Source organism: Streptopelia decaocto (assembly GCF_964273445.1).
Source record: "Streptopelia decaocto genome assembly, chromosome: Z".
NCBI classification, from domain to species: domain Eukaryota; kingdom Metazoa; phylum Chordata; class Aves; order Columbiformes; family Columbidae; genus Streptopelia; species Streptopelia decaocto.
Window position 1 is genome coordinate 77,859,474 of NC_138657.1, and position 11,062 is coordinate 77,870,535.

The window sequence follows — 11,062 nt, forward strand, 5'->3', positions numbered from 1 at the left end:
AAGTTCAGCATATAAGTTCAACTGTTCTTCCTGGTTCCTTCTATTACTAGTAGATATGCTGAGTTGTCCTTCAGAGACAAATAAACTTCTGTCTTGAGAAAGGACATATCTATACAGTACCTGTTGAAAGAGAGTAGACATTCAGGCTGAGTACAACTTTGTTGTTCATAAGCTACTCTGCACTAACAGTTGTGTTAAGGGCCAATAAGGACGAATCAAGAAAAGAAGTCCATATGATCCCAAAAGAACCTGAACCAAATATTCATTCTTCTGTCAGGCCCTATTGTTTAGCCAAGGAAGACTAATTTGTGTCATGAACATGTAGTCTAGAAGCAAAGTAAAGCAAAGTGTAGCATGTTTGTGTGATCTCTTCCTGGTTCCAATGGGAACATATTTGTCTTCTTTCCTGTTTAGATCCATTAGGTAATTTGCAAAGACTGTTTTATAGCATTTACTTTGCACCTCTGACATGTGCCCGATAGTGAAAACATAAATTATGATAAGAGATGGAAAATCCAGATCAAGGCTTACTAGCCTTACTAACCTGAATCGTATGCCTATGAACATACATATATACCTATATATATAAACACACTGCAAGCAAACAAATATACGCACATAATGTATAGACTTGCATAACCAATAGACATAATTTCTGCTCCTGAAACTTTCTATTCAGGGTACGTGTACATCTATGTTTCTTTATTGACTAAATTTATATTTTAGTAGAGTACTGTGTGATACTATGTAGACTACCAATTCAAGAGGATTCTAATATGGATTTCAGTAATACCCATTTGCCACTTAGATGTGACCTTTGTAACTGTGTGCACCATTAGACTCATTACAGGCCAAGCCCATGTTTGTTAATCCTCTGGGAGATGAGCTATAATATCTTTTGTGGATAGGCATTGGATTGCTAATGTAATATCTGTAGAACATGATCCATCTAAAACTTCTTGAGCTTTGTTCATCATTTCAAGGGGGAAAAATACTAATTAAATCTGACAACATTTGCATATATAGCCTAGTAATTAGAAGAAAGATTTCCCTATGTAATTCTTGGGGGCAATAAGACAATTATTAAAGAAATTTGAGAGCTACCTGGAGTAAACAGTCACCAACATACTGAGCAACCATAATATTCAGTGTTTTAATTTGCATATATAGATTGCTATAAAATAACTTCTCATGAAAACTGGAGATCTAAGTGCAACTTTTACTCTGGGCTTTCTCCAAAGCTTACAGGAGTCAGAGAATTTTTTTATTATTATTTTTACTAAAATGGGCTTTGAATAAGATTATAATAAAAATTCTATCTAAAAGTGAATGAAATGTGTGATAATTGTGAAAGCTTCTGAGAATCTGGTTCTACAAAGGTCTCCAGTATTCACACGTTTCAACATCTCCAGCCAAAGAGTACCTCTCATTATTACTTTTCCTCTAGATTGTTATCTTTTTTTCATTTAAGGTGATTATGGTTGACATCCAATTTCTAAGAAAAGCATATTAAAATTTCATATTAGTTCTGTTTTTAAGTTCCTTAGTTAGGGACATAATCATGACCATGATTCTATTGTGAATGCTGGGGCTTTCTTCCAAAAATTTATCTAATCTAGTTTTGGTACTCCAGAGCATTCTACAGCACCGAATACCAATCATGGTTGCATTCTGTATTAAAAACAAATAAACAAACAAACACCACAAAATAAAACAAAGTAAAGCCACACAAAACAAAACCAAAATGAAACAGAACCACAAACTTTTATTTTCTTGCTTTATATACATTGCCTGGTATTTAATCATGTTCTTGTACTGTGATAAACAGTAGAAACTAATTCAGCATTTTGCTTCAGTAGTAAATAATCAATACTGTTTATGTTTTTAAACCCCCTTAATTAACTCTTTTCAAAGAAGAGGAGTCTTGGCCTATTTAGTCTCTCATATAGAAGCTGCTACAATCCTTATTGCTCTTCTTTGAAAACGATACTGCAATGTGTGTCTATGACAGTTGAGACATTTTAATTCATATTAGATTTTTTACCCCCAACTTCATATTTTATTCATCCATTGTTTTATTCCTCATACAAATAGTTACAAGTGAAAAAGTATTAGCTCCTGTGGTCATGCATTATTATTTACTTAGTTTATAGAGATTTTCAATAGATAGCAACATTGGTCCTTGTTGTTACTATAGACATCCCCTACACACAAAGCACAGGATGTCACCCTAAGAATGGTTGTTCAACGAGAATGAGTGAGCATTGAAGGATGGAAAAATGAAAGTTGATATAGCCTCGCTCAACATGATTCATGATTTTGGGTGAATGGCCAAAAATATAATGAGTTACTAAACAGAAAATTCTTCGTAGTTTTTCAAAGTAGTATGTGTATAGGTTCTTCCTTCAGACAATAGCAGATACTAGATATTAATTAACTAATTCGGTCCTTCCATCTGCCAAGGTAGAATTATTCTCTGCAGTGTATTTCTGAGGGATCTGATACCTGTGCAGACACATATTTTGGTCAAACCTCTCTATATCAGTTGATATACAGTTAGTTTTACCATGGCTGCAAATTTAAAATATCCTTCCTTTCTCTAGAAGCTCAGTTCCTGATTCTTTTCTGTCACTTTGAAAAAGTTAGTTTGCACTATTCAGCCTTCCACCTGAGAAATAAGAATCTGACCTGAGTTTCTTGTGGTTATAGATGCAAATGACTGTGCCCCCGCACAAAAAATAAAATAAATAATAATAAAAAAGGTTAAAATTAATCTTCTGTGTTTTCATTTCACTAGTGAGTTTGAAAGATGACCACTTCATTTTACAAAAGAAAGAAGGTCTCCTTTTCAGGCTGCAAAGCTAATCTGCTGCTGCTATAGGAATGAAGGTCGAGATTAATCTGATAATAGCCTAAAAGTCACAGTAAAGCTCCTAAAAAATATTTATCTGCGTGCCAAATGACAGTATCCTGAAATAATTGAGATAATCAATGTACCCAGATTACTTCAAGAACAGTTGGATGAACATTTTCCTTAGAATATATATAGGAAAATGTGCTATCAGAGCACATATTTTTAATCACTCTGGTAGTCCTGTCACCAGCCTATTACATAACAGTTACAGGTAGTGATGTCTCTTGCTGTCCTTTCATAGAAGGATTAGGAAAGCAGTTCAGACGTAATTAGAATGAGACTTTGTTTTGATCATGGACCTAAAATCCTCAGTTCCAAAGAACCTTTATCTGCCTCTTATCTGAAATCTTGTCTAGTTACCGAAACTCTAAATAAGCAAACAATATTTACTTTTAGTTTTTCTACTTTGCACAAAATGTTCTAGCAAAAGTGTTTTGTCTTTCCTAAGAGTTTCAGTCTACTCAACACAGGTATGCATCTGCTTCTTGGTGTAAAAGTACCCAAAAACATGTCCTAAAGCAGATGACTATTTTAACACTCTTCCAGCACTAATTTATGTGTAAATTTCACTTTCTTGCTCCATAACAACATATACTTGTACAACTATCATGTCGTAACACAAGCAGAGAACAGGAAAATAAACATTTTCATGTGTGTTAATACTGGAGTTAATCAAAATCTCAAACTTGTTTAGATGAGTCCAAGTGTTTTGGAATACATTTACATGCTGTAATGCTAATCATTTAAATGTTAGGACTCTAGCCTAAGCTATTTACATGTTGGTTATCTTCTGCGGTCAAGGGAGAAAAACAGACATGTCCAGAGATGAACTCATCATCCTATGAGAGTCCAAAAGTTCTATATGTACACCTGTCTTACTACACTGAAGATGGGGAGGAACAGTAAGCTCATACTAGGTATCTAACACTGAAATGGCCAAAACTGAAGGAGATTAATCTCATAAGAAAAAAAAAAAAAAAAGAAAATACATACTCATGATCTCTTATTTAAGCTTTTACACCCTGTTAGTATAATATTTGTTTTTCTTTTCTTTTTCAACTGTCAATTTCGTCAACTATATGATAACATAAGGCAAATTATGTAGTTTCTTGTATAAAAAAGATAGTAGATTTCCAACCTTCTGTTGTCTTTACTGCTTTTTGGACGACTACTTTCTCTACTTCTAGGTTTACATTTAAACAGAACCTTGCTTATAGTAGGCATTATCACTAAGCTTATTTATCTGAGTCCCTGTGTGGTGCACCTTTTGGGGTCCATATCTGTCTGAAGCTTCAGAAGCAAACTTATGTTGTCAGAGATGTATGGCAACCATGCACAGGGAGATGGTGCTGCCTCATAAATATAATTTAGAAAGATCTGATTGGTGTTCCCACCTCAGACTTACCTTTTATAACAATTTTGTTAGACACTTTAAAGTACTTTTATTTCACCTTCATATTTATCTGGAGGGACAGATGTTTCTTTAATCAAGTTATTATTTCACCACGTTTATTAATTATCAAGTTTGTTCTACATCATAGGACCTGAATAACAAATTACACTATCACTAATTTTTGAAGAGCGGCAAGACACCAATGGCTAATAGTGAGTGCCAATGATTTTAAACTTGCTGTGAATTAATACTGCTTTCCTAGCACTGCATGGCATATACCAGAGCTGTTGCACTAATAAAGCTGGTATGAAGTAAGAATGACCATATCACAGGATACTGCTGGACTGTTTTTACTCTAAGTCATGACTGAAACTCCAAATGACTACATCCTTGCAGCAAAGTGTACAAAAAAGCCGTGGAAATACCAAACTAATAGCTTTGTGCTCTGTGTGACTTCAATGGATCTGAATCATGCCTTAACACAGTGCCTGATGATGTGTGTAAATTTTCTAACCTTTTCCTAACTCACTTCACAGTGGGCCTGGCAGCAAAAATAGTCTGTAATTCCCATATTGTGTTATGAGACTCCACTAATGCACTGTAGTTACATGTTGTAGGAGTGGCTGCCATGGAAGAGAGACATGTTCTATCCATTCTTCTGCACAGCTCAGGTAGATTAATTTCAAATGTTTATTTCTAAACATTTTAATCCTCCTCAGCCGTTGCAATTTCATTACAGACATATAGAATTCATATCTAAAAATGTGTGAAAATGAATAGAGACAAAACTTTTTCCTGCCACTCCCCAGAGAGAATATTGATAACTTCAGTGAAATCAGATTCCTCATAAAAAGTTCACCAGACCCACACAGACTTTAAAAGATATGGGTGAGAAGCAAAGGCAGTGAAATTCTAATAGAGGTGTCAATGCAAACGATACGAGTTTGATTATACACAACAAATTCTTGTCAGGACTGAGGAGGAGGCTATCTGTACTCTTCATCACCCTCTTGAACTCAGACATAAAAGACAAGACTTGTCTGCTTTTACTTAGATGGTTACAAATTAAGTGTTTGAAGTCAGTGAGTAGATCCCCGAGGTCCGTTTATGTTTGGTGGAATAAGGAGGCATGTTCAGAAAGCAATTCATTGCATCTTGTAAGAGGAAGCATGAGTCACCCATTCAATGTGCCAATTTCTCTTTGTTCTCTTCAAATAGAACCTGGAGTGACTGGCTTAGATGTGTATTTCTAATACTCAGATAATCAAATTTAGGTAAAGAGTACCCTACCAAGGCAGACTGTGACACCAAGAGTTTCTAAATCAAAAATCCACAACAGTCAGCCTGGAATGACCTTGTAGTCACTAAAAAGATGCTACCTTCATCTAAGAATCTTTTTTAATACTCCAAAACATCTGAAATTATTAACAGCCACAGGTTTTCAAAACACACAAGATCTTGAACTTGGATTGTTCCCTCGTTACTGGTTGGTTTTAGGGCTGTTCCAGATCCTATTTTTTCCATTCCACTGGCAACAACATGGGTCTCTAATGCTTCGCTATGTTGCTTTTAAAATTACTTTCCAGGAGGTGAGTTTATTAAAATACTAAAAAACAAAACAAACAAACAAAAATTTAGCAAATTAAACTAGTAAACAAATTTAAAAACCATGACATTTCTGAATTAAATGGTTCAAAATAGCATTAAGAAAAATATCCACTTCTAGTATGCATGATTTCTGTTTCCTCATCACTTATGCTTGTCTTCCATGTGTACATCAAAAGGCAAATCCATAAGACATCAAAAATTTTACATCCAAGAGGAATTTTTCCATGAAAAAGACAAACTTAACAAAAATCAACAAACCAAAACAGTGGGGGTTTGCTCAAAGGAACATTATTCTCCTTTTCTGAAGACCTTAATAATTAATTAAGACAGAGTCAATGTTTATTTCAGTACTGTGGTTACTATCGTGCATCTAATATCTGCAAATTTTCCTTTAAGAATATGATTACTGTGTTTTAGTGTAATTATGAGTACTCTAGAAGCACAGCATTTTCAATGCCTCCTCATCACTCTGATCACATACATGTATTTTAGGATGCCTGTCAAGAAAATTTGAGCAATACATTTCAATGGCAATAACCTTTTGAACAAAAAAGCACTCATGAAAAGGCAAATAAAAAGCCAACTTTTTAAGTACTCAAATCAAAAAAGGTTAAAGAATTATGCTGAAGCAGTCTGTCAGAGTTTAAATAAAGCACCTTGTCTGGAGGAACTATTTATTTCTCTGTGTTTTCCTACAGCAGTAAAATCCTGGATTAAAATTTTACTTAATGAGAAAAAAAAATTATTCTTAAAATGAGTTCGAACAAGCTTCTGCCTGTATTAATATGTAGAGGCTTCTCTGCTGAAATTTCTCAAACTGCTCTAAGAATCAAGTATTATTACAAGATAGTCACCTCTGGTGGCTACTTGTGTTGGTATCATGGTCTTGATCTGAAGAAGTGAAGATGTGTGATGAGGCTCATGTTTGGTAGGGTTCAGGCCCTACCACCCTGAGTCCAAAAGGACACAAACATTATGTTGGAAGGTAGCTCATAACTATTATTTGGAGCTCCACTTTGACCACTTACCATCATTGCCTATGGCTGAAATTTGTCCCGGTAGTTTTTTCTGTTCTTATATCGGTGTCACAATTTCTGCTTTCTGGTTCCAGAAAAAGTTTCCTTGGTTCAACCGGATTTATTACCTAGATTAGTGCCATCATGCCATCCCTGGCTAAACTCATGGATAAGAAGTGTGATTCAGGTACAGAATCAGAAAACTAAGTTTTGATGTCTATTGGTAAAGATAACAACATCTAAGTTCCGTGTGATATCCGTAAATCACAAGTAATTCAGTTGATTAAATATAGGATTGAAGTGCTATTTGAAATGTCTTCTAGTATGCTAAATATTTACAAGGTATTGCTAGATATTTCAAATAACATTCATACTCTCATTCACTCCTACAATGTTGTTTGTAGGTCATGCAATACATCTTAAATCTTCTGAAATAGTAGAAGATACTTGCCTGCATGAGTAACTGAGATGACCCCTGGAGACCTGTGCAGCCCACTGGCCACTAGGGGCAAGACTAATGCCTAAACATCCGTGTTCAGTTTAATCTGGTTTATTCTTGAAGCTCTATTGAGTTTATTGTCTAGATTTCCATCAACTCTGAGTGCTCAGGCAGCTAACTAGACGGCACACAAACTTCAATCATTTTTTAGGTTCCCAAATCTCGTGTTGCAGAATGTCTTATGAGTCTCTGCAGTCCCTTCTGGATTATTTACCCAATGTGAACATTAACGAGCTCATGCTCCCATGGCTTAGTACCTCAACCCTGTGAAAGCAGCTGAGTAGCTCCTGGATATGGGCAAGCTTGGATAGCAAGACAGCTGCATTTACATAACATTGCATCTTGGCAAAAATTCTCCATCTGACCCCATCTTCACACAGCGATCTCAGTCTCTGGTAATATGGTCTGATTAATGCTTACTGCAACAAAACCAACCAGGGTACATTTTGAGGTTAATAGAAGGTAGTGTTAGAGGTGTCAGATGTAATGGCCCTTCATATTTGAATTCCTATACCTATATTTCTCTCTTATCCCTGTTCTGCAATTATGGGTATGTGAATTGTTGATTCTTACCTGCTTGTATGAGTCTGGGTGGATGGCCTAAGTTCCAGTAGCAGGATTATTTTATTAATGAGAAGAAAGAAAGCAAAGGACAGAAGCAATGAAAAAAGACAGATGGAGACTCAGAAAACAGTCTATAAACACTTCAGGTTTTTTCCCAAAACTCTAGGCCCATGTTCTAACATCGATTTTATTTTAAATTGCATTTATTATATTTCTGGAAGTACATGAAAATAAAATCCTGTGCATATATATATATATATATATATATTTCTTAAAATAGGGTTAGAGTTGTTGTTTTTAAATAATGTTTTATACCTTCCAACACTAGTTAAGCAAGAGCAATGCTTCCCCCATGATTCATGGTTAATAGCATACTTCCTTTAGACAGCTTTATTTATGCTACAATAACATACAAAATATGCCCCAACTGGCTTTATTTTTAGTTAGTTTTATGTTGGCATTTCTTGAGCAGCACATAGAGGGAGGGGTACAGGGGGAGTCAATAAAGAAGAATGTGAAAATGTGTCCTTCTATAAAAAACAAACCTGAAGTAGCAGTTGGACTTTGGCACATGTGTGGCCTATTATTGCCTTCTGTCATAATCAGCCTTCTGGCAGAGCAATAACATCAAGGTGTTGTTTATACACTATAAAACGCTAAAATGGCATTGTAAAGATTAGCTGCAAGGTGAGGATTGTTTTCAGGGATTCTTTTTTTTTTTTTTCTTTTCCCTTCTATTCTTGCAACAAAGAAATACTGCACATGAAAATTGCTTTCCTCAATACTTTCAATGTCCCTTTAATGGAAAAAATGTTACCTGCAGAGAGGCAGTATGGCCCATGGCCTAAAGAGACTAAGAAGAAAAAGCCTTTGCTTGAATCCTTAGTTCTGCCACAAATATATTTTGTGACCCAGGTTCACGTCACCTCTGTGTGCATCTTACCTCAACCAACATTTGATGCAACTGAGTTCAGGCAGTGAGAGCTGCAACAGCACTATTAGGTCCCTGCACTACAAACAGCTAAAGGTAAGAAAAGTATCTATGTTACAGTGTTGACCTGTTTTTACCTAAGGGACAGAAACGTAAGACCATCAAGTAGTGTCATCAAAGTCACCAGTTTAAATTTCCTGAATGAGAAATGTGTTCAGTGTCTCTGAGTAGGTTCAGTCCCTTGTGTATACATAGGAGGGGTTCTTTACGACCAATTAGCATGAGTGGAAACAACCGTGTTCAGAACTTCTTCAAATCAACAGATGTCCCCATGATCACAGGGACAAGAAGATCATTACATGTAAGCATGGAGAAGACATTTATTTTCAGCTTAATTCAGATGCCCACAGATTAGTTCTATAATGCTATTTGAGATAATTTAGGGAGTTCAGAACAACTTTGCAGAGTTCACAGATACAATGCAGAAACTATAGGAAGTCTTCATCCTCCTGGTGTGGCAGTTGAAGGACAACTGGGATGCAGACACAAAATAAAATTAATTACATGTCTGTGAGTCGAGCCCCTTATTTCTCCTCAGCATTTCACACATAGTGACTGCTGTCTCTTTAAGGCTTTGTATTGACAGGTTGAAGGGTCTGAGCTATATTTTTTGAATAATTGATCAAATCCAGAACTGTGAGGAAGAAATAGAATTGGAAAGACACAATATTGAAGTTCTAGACATCGAGTACCACTTTCCCAGCTGTCCTCAACATTTTCACTCCTCTGTTGTCAATTTGCTGGGTCCCAGCCGTCTCCTGGAGACTACAAGGAAGTGGGAGTGTATTTCAATCCTTAGTTGCTTTTCTGGGAGAAGAAATTAAGGATACCTTTCAATAATCTCATGGGAAAATATGTTCTATTACTTCAGTGATATTTATTGTCATTATTACATTATTATGTGCTGAATATATCCGATGATTTGTAGCACATGGTGCCAAGATACTGGTTTCAAACTCTAGGTGTTTCCCCTGTTTTCAAAAATCCCTAAGCTGCAGACCAGTGAAAGCTGGGATGATGTACCAGTTAAGCAACCACTCCACACTTGTTCTGCTTCTTATATTGTCTCCCAAAAAATCTGTTACTGATAACTGTCAGATGCAGGATACTGGGCTAAAATGAGCTTTGGTATGGCCCAATGATTATGTCCTGTGTAATAAATAAATATTTCCATGACACAACGTACTTTCCCATGAGTGCTTTTGATTCCTAGTACATTCTTCTGACTGGTTTGGGAAGGAAATTAGATCCAGGGGAGAACCAAGGGGCAGAAGAAGTCTCAAGAGATTCTTTTGTTAGATCCAATTATTTCCAAATCATTCATGACAGCTATTTGTCTAACCAGTTTGTAACAACCTTCAGCAATGGAGGCCCACTGTCTCCCTGGTGTTCATTGCCTCAACAGCTGGAAACATACATCTCTAAACTGTATCTCTTTTCTTACAATTTAAGATCAGATTGACTCCCCTGTTCTTGCTAGGTGTGGAAAATGGCTTATTCCTGTCTTCTTTCCAACTGTTTCTTTAATGTTTAAAGGTTCTCACAGTTCTTGTCATGTCCTCTCTGAACTAACATCCTTATGTGCATTGGTCTTTTCTGACAGCTCATGGTTTCTACCTCAGGTCATTCCTGTGGCTCTCTTTGATTTTTGCCTCTTGGTCCACTCTTCACCCAAAGTCCAAGACCCCAAATTGGTAACAGTATCATGACAAAAGTTTGATGTCATTTAAAAGTGGCATACTGTTCTTTGTATGTTTGAGTATGAAGTTTGCTTTTTTTCAGTGAGTCTAATTGTGCCACTAATATCTGTGGGACTCTTTCTTTCAGCAAAATCAACTCATGCTAATATTTTCAGAGAAGAAATCCCAAGTAAACAGTGACCGCATCAAATAAATAAACTCAAAAGCATTAAAGAAATGATCAGACATCATTTATTTTATTAGCACGATCATCACAGGGCATCAGATTTTGTTTCACGCTTCCGTTTTGCAAAGGGTGAGTTACTTTTTATGACTTACATGTACTCCAAGCAGCAAACACCAAGAGAGATGGCAGAATTTTAATTAAAATTGGTAGA